Below are 5,803 nucleotides of genomic sequence, written 5' to 3' on the forward strand. Positions count from 1 at the left end.
TTTGCCAGCAGGTCGTGAGAAGTGGAGTCCTCAGTGCTTGTAAGAGCATTGCTCCTCCTCAGGCAGAAGTGTGACCTTCCTTATCATGTGGTTCCTTCACATCTTGGTGATGCAGCATCCCCAGGGCTGGTATGAGGCTGCACAGTGCCCATGCCAGAGCAGGATGTGAGAAATTAATCACACATGATCCTGCTCTGGCCCTAAGCAGGACATGAGTCACACCTGAGAAATGGGCACGTGTGTTTAGGTACGAATGCCCTGTCCTGAGCAAATGGCACCAGTCCTGTCAGGCATATGGTCACTGTGGCTGGTCTTGTCCAGGGACTGTGCCACAGAAGGGCTTGTGCTGAAGGGGTGGCAGCGTCGCAGTACTGATGTACTTTGCTTAGCTTCTTTTCCCAAGGGGACAGGAGGGGAATTTTGGTTCCCTTAGGAGCTGGCTGTTGCTTGTGCCTTACAGAGAGCCCAGGAAGGGTGCACAGCAGCACCCTTGGGGGAGCTGGAGGGTAATGCAACTGGGAGCAACCCCCCGCCAGGCTGCTCTCCACCCTGCAGCAGCCCTCTCAGCCTGGAGTGCTGGGTGACAGGGATAGTGCAGGACAGGGATATCTATATCTGTATTGACATTGATATCGATATAGATATATAGACAGGGATATGCCTGGGCACATGCTGACAGGCTGGGATCGGGGCAGGGGGGTCGGGGGGGGGATTGAGAGCTGCACATCAGCAGCTCCAGCTCCTTGCCCAAGGGGAGTATCAGGGAAGGGACAAGTGGAGCAGACACTGCCCCAGTATGGCCCTGGAGGGACGTGACACGCTTCCCAAGGTGCTGTGAGCCAGAGGAGATGCAAGCTGAGAGCCTGAAGCATTCCTCCACAGAGCCCATGCCAATCTCCACACTAACTCATGCTCCAGCTATGTGGTGCCCAGGGACCACTGTCTGGGAAGGTCTTGTCACATCCTCATATCTACTCCCCCTTCAGTGATAAACTTCCCCTAGCTGGCACAGACGCATGAGTTGCTTTTCCTTAGGTGACAAAGCCAATGCAGAGAGCTTCTTCCACCAGCACCTAGCCCCACATGCTGCTCTGTGCCCTGCAGAGCCACACGGCACTTCTGCTTGTAGGGCTGCACAAGGCACATGATCAGGGAATAACCTGGGCAGCTGAGGCAGGTCCCTGTGGTGCCCTGAAATAGGGTGGACTAACCCATGTCAGGCATAAGATGTCAGGCAAAGGCAACCCAGGACCTCCCAGACCTCAGAGAGCTCTCTCCCCTTCAGTCCTCAGGAGAGAGAGGGGGAGACACAAAGCCCAGCTGCTCAACTCCCTCCTTCAGCTAGGAAGATGGGTGCAGCCCCCGTGCTCCCCTCAACAGTCACAGGCAGCTGGAGGAGCCTCTCTCTTGCCTGGACACCTTGGGGGCCCTCAGGCATGGGTTGCCCTGGGAGCTGGGTCTGAGAATCCTGAAACTCATCCAGCATGATGTCACTGTAATAGCACTGTGCTCTGTGGGAGCTGCCCTGGATATTGGCTCACAGTGGAGTGACAATGTCAGGCTACACGTGCCTGCTGTGGGCAAACAGTGCAGTGCCGCAAAGCCAAGAGCTGTCCTTCTCCTCCTCATCCCTGAGCACACGCAGTGGCTTTTGGCAGCATGGGGGCAGGGAATGGGGGGTGCCTGGCCCAGCATCCCACTGGGGTAGCAGGTCCTCCCCCTCTTTGCCTGTGAGATGTGGCTTTGTCTGTGAGATGGGGCCAGCCAGGTCCAGGAGATTTGTGACATTGGCTCTGAAATCTGGGCTCTACTATGAAAAATTGCATGTGGAGTGACACACAGTCTGTGGATGTCAGGTGTTCCCAGAGGAGGAGGGACGGGTCTCTGCAAGCTCCAGTCATCATGTGTCTCTGAAGGAGGGAGGACAGAGGGGTCTCAGCACCCTCCTCTCCCTGCTGCCAGCAGTTCCATCTGAGCCAAGGTGGTGGTACGGGAGCACTGGCCACAGCAGAAGGGAAGCGTGGGATCTGCTTCCAGAGGGGACGAGGAGATCACCTCTGTCATGCCCTGCCAGGGGGTTAGGAGCTTGGGCTGTGTCCTCCTCATCAACCTGCTATGGGGTCCCGCCTGTGGGTATGCTCAGGGCACCAGCAGCCCTGAAAGCCCTGCAGGTCCATGCTGGCAGGACAGTGCTGGCAGAATATCAGGACCAATGCCTGCTCCTGTACCCCTCTCCTCTGCTGCAACACCCAGGGGAAGGGCCGAGGGCTAGAAAGAGACTGAATTCTCCTTCCCTAATGCTGCAGCAGGGTGCCTACACCGTGGCACTGACACCTGGCCTCCATCATCCTGCCCTTGAGTCAGGCAGGCATCTCCAGACCCAGGCAGAGCCAGAAGAGTCACAGATGCACACCGGCACAATATAATTACATTGCTGTTATTTAACATTTCATCATCTACAGCAGCAAAAGGGATCCAAAGGACTCCTGAACCTCCTCCCCTGCTGTGCTTGTCCCCTGCCTGGGAGAACCCCCAGCGACCAGCCCCTGTGTGCCTGCCCTCCATGACAGGGTTTTGTCCCATCTGCTGGGCAATCTGCCCATGCCAGTACCTGGCAGCTGCCCTGGGACTTCTGTGCACAGGTGAGATCATGCCCTCACGTGCCTAGTGCTGATGCGCTCAGTAGCAGCCTCAGCCTTTCCTGTGCTCCCCAGAGCCAGTTCTGCTGCCAAATTCCTTGCACTCACCCAGAGGTTTGTAAATCTCTCCTTGCCTCACTTTTACATGAATAACAAGGTCTTCTTCTACAAGGCTGTGTTCAGCTGGATGCACACGCAGGAGTTCCCTGAGCTTACTGCCATGGGGAGCCTGGGGGGTGCTGTGCAGAGCAGAGCTGTGCTGCCCATTGGCACTGGGCTTATAAGAATGCAGCAGGGTCATTACCTTGGATAAATGAAATTCGGAGAGGCGTAGACTTGCAGGAACAGAGGCAGGGATGGGATTACAGCAATATTTGGTACATATCTAATGAGAACTGGGGTGAAAAGACTAGTTGGATCAGACTGGAGTTGTTTCTGCTCTTTCCAGATGTCAAGCTGGCAGAAGCTGCCCAGCAAAGTAGAGAACAAGGAGCTGAGGGGTACAGGAAAGCAGTCTCTTTTTAAATGCCACTGTACAGTAACAACCGATGGACAGGAAGTGCAAGAGGAGTCCTCTGCATATGCTGAGACTTACATGCTGAAGGCTGCTTTATCAGTATAGCTCAGCATGCTTCTGCATCTGGGTGCTGTGTGCAGGACTGAAGTCCTACCTGCAGGCTTCCCCTTGCAACAGCAATACAACCAACCATGCAGCTGTAGCCAGTGCTGCTGCTGCAGAGGTGCTGGGGAACAAACCAGTACTGATCCCACCAGCCCAACTCCACCAACAGGGCCCCTCGTACACCCCATGTGCAGGAGAACTGCTGTAGGGCAGTTGCAAGGGAAGGGATGGTTGTGCCCCAGCAGGACCCAATGCTGCTCAGAGCCAGGCAGCGGGAGCTGCCAGGGAGCTCCAGGGTTCAGGAAGCACAGAGCTCTGGGGTGCCAGGCCAGCTGGAGATCCCCACCATCAAATGGTCCCTGGGGTAGGGATCTTGAACCAAGAGCACTCCCAACCTGAAAATTGCTGTAACAATCAGGCACTTCCACTGCATCCCGTTTTTGTGGCCTGCAGTGGTGTCTGCTTTTCCTGTGGTCCCGCTCCACACCCAGAAGCCTTCCCAGAGAGCTGGAAGCTCCCAGAAGATCTGATCTTGGGAAGCCCTTTGGTCTCTGGGCTGCCAGGTATGGCTGTAGGCCAGCACATCCTCTCCTTCTTCCAGGAGCTGAAAGCAGGAGTCAGCTGCGGAGCTGAGGGAGCTGGGAGCCCACAGCACTTCTGGGCAATGGCAGGCCAGGCTTAATTCCCTCCAGGGAGCCTTGTCCAGAAACAATGGAGACCCAGGGCTGCAGCTTCACAGGTGAGGAGCTTGGGGTCCCCAGGGGGTTCCCCCCACTGTGACACCAGGGTCTGGTTTTCTGTGGTACTGAGGCACTACACATCTAGCTGGGGCGGATGCAGGCACTGCAGACAACAAGGGGGTGATACAGAGAAACATGCGGCTCCTTAAGCCCATGCATCTCTGGTTGTTCTCACACCCGTCTGGGAGAAGCAGCATTTGGTGAGCAGCACAGTAATATTTGTATGCTGTACCCAGGAGAGCAGAAGACTGGGCCAGGGGGCAAAACAGACTCCTGCAGGAATGTGGGGGTGGCGTAGGGCCAGGATGCCTTCTTCAAGGGCCAAGGGGACACTGCAAGAATTCTTGAGTGCAATCGAGTGCTGGGACCACCCAGGGCAATGCATCTGCATCCTTGGAGAGCCACTGTTGGGAGGAGGGCAGCAGCAGGGCTGTAAATTAAACTCGGAGAGGTGGCAGGAAGAGGCTAAAATGAGCCCCAGAAAGAAAGCTGGTATGCACCCCTCGTGCTATGGCCTGCCCCCTGAGTGCAGCAGGACAGTGCCCTGTGCGGGCGCCAAGCGGCTGTCCCCCACCTGGGCATGCAGCAGTTTGCTCTGTTTGCTGCAGAAGCAGCTCTCCTGCCCTAGCTGTGGCCTGGATGGGGATGGCACTCCTGGAAGTAGTCCAGCCTGGGCTGGGGGTTTAGCTGTACTCAGAAGGAAGGTGGGGGCCTGGAGAAGCGAATTGCCCTCTCCTACACTCAGCACCTCTATATGAGCTGTCCCAGGCAGACTTCAGGGAAGAAAGAGTTAAGAGCTGCAGCCCAGAGGGGCACTCTCTGGGCAGATTTACACCCAAATTTGGGGTTTTGCTAAAAGCTGTCACAAAAGGCTGACTGGACAGAAATATTTCCATGATGTACCCTGTTCGCTTCTAATTCCAAATGAAACAGTTTCCTTGTACGCAAACAAACTTTGCCGTGCTGCGGCAGCAGCGGGCAGGCGCTGGGTAGCACTGCTGGGCAGAGCACGCCGACTGTGGCCCCGGCCCCACACGGGGCCCTGCACCACGGCTGCAAGAGGTGGAGGCCCCACCGCGGGGCCGCAGAGGGGCACGCGGGCAGCGCCCAGCCCCGCTCCCTCGGCACCGCGGGACGCTGATCCCCGCAGCAGCCCTCCGAGCCCCTCCTTGCTGACCGCCGGCGAAGATGGTGCCTGATGAGCCCAAGCCGTGCTCCGGGCCGAGCTGGGCTTTCAGCTGCTCCCCCCACGCCGCCCCGGGGTGGTGGTGGGGGGGGTGTTCCCACAGCGGGGCTGCCCCGCGCCTGCTGGAGCGGGCCCCGCGGTCCCATCAGGCTCCCTGAGCAGGGCTCGAGGGGGCCCACGTGGGGGCCCCGCTCTTCGGCGGTCGGCACCAAGCCGCACGGGCGCGGGGCCTCCCGTCTCCCGGCGAGGAGGCAGGGTGCAGCGTGGCACGGAGGAGGCACGCTCGGTGTGGGCCCGGGCAGCAAGGCGGGCCCCAGTCCTCCCCCCGGGGGCTCCGACCGCCGCCCCGGCCGGGCACCCGCGCCAGCCGAACCGCCCCGGGCCGGGCCGGAGCCCCGCAGCCACCGGGAAGCCGAAGTCGGGGCGGGCGGGCGGGAGGAAGCCCGGAGCAGCCTCGGCCCCGCGCGGCTCCGCAGGCCCGGCCCCGGGCCCCACCCTCCGCCGCCCCCGCCCCCGAATTGCGGCGGGACCGGTCTGGGCCGTCCCGCCCGGCGCGGAGAAGCCAATGAAGGCGGCGGGCGCGGGCGGGGCCGCGGTGCAGCGCGGGGCCGGGAGC

The sequence above is a fragment of the Cygnus atratus genome, chromosome 17, assembly GCF_013377495.2.
Source record: "Cygnus atratus isolate AKBS03 ecotype Queensland, Australia chromosome 17, CAtr_DNAZoo_HiC_assembly, whole genome shotgun sequence".
NCBI classification, from domain to species: domain Eukaryota; kingdom Metazoa; phylum Chordata; class Aves; order Anseriformes; family Anatidae; genus Cygnus; species Cygnus atratus.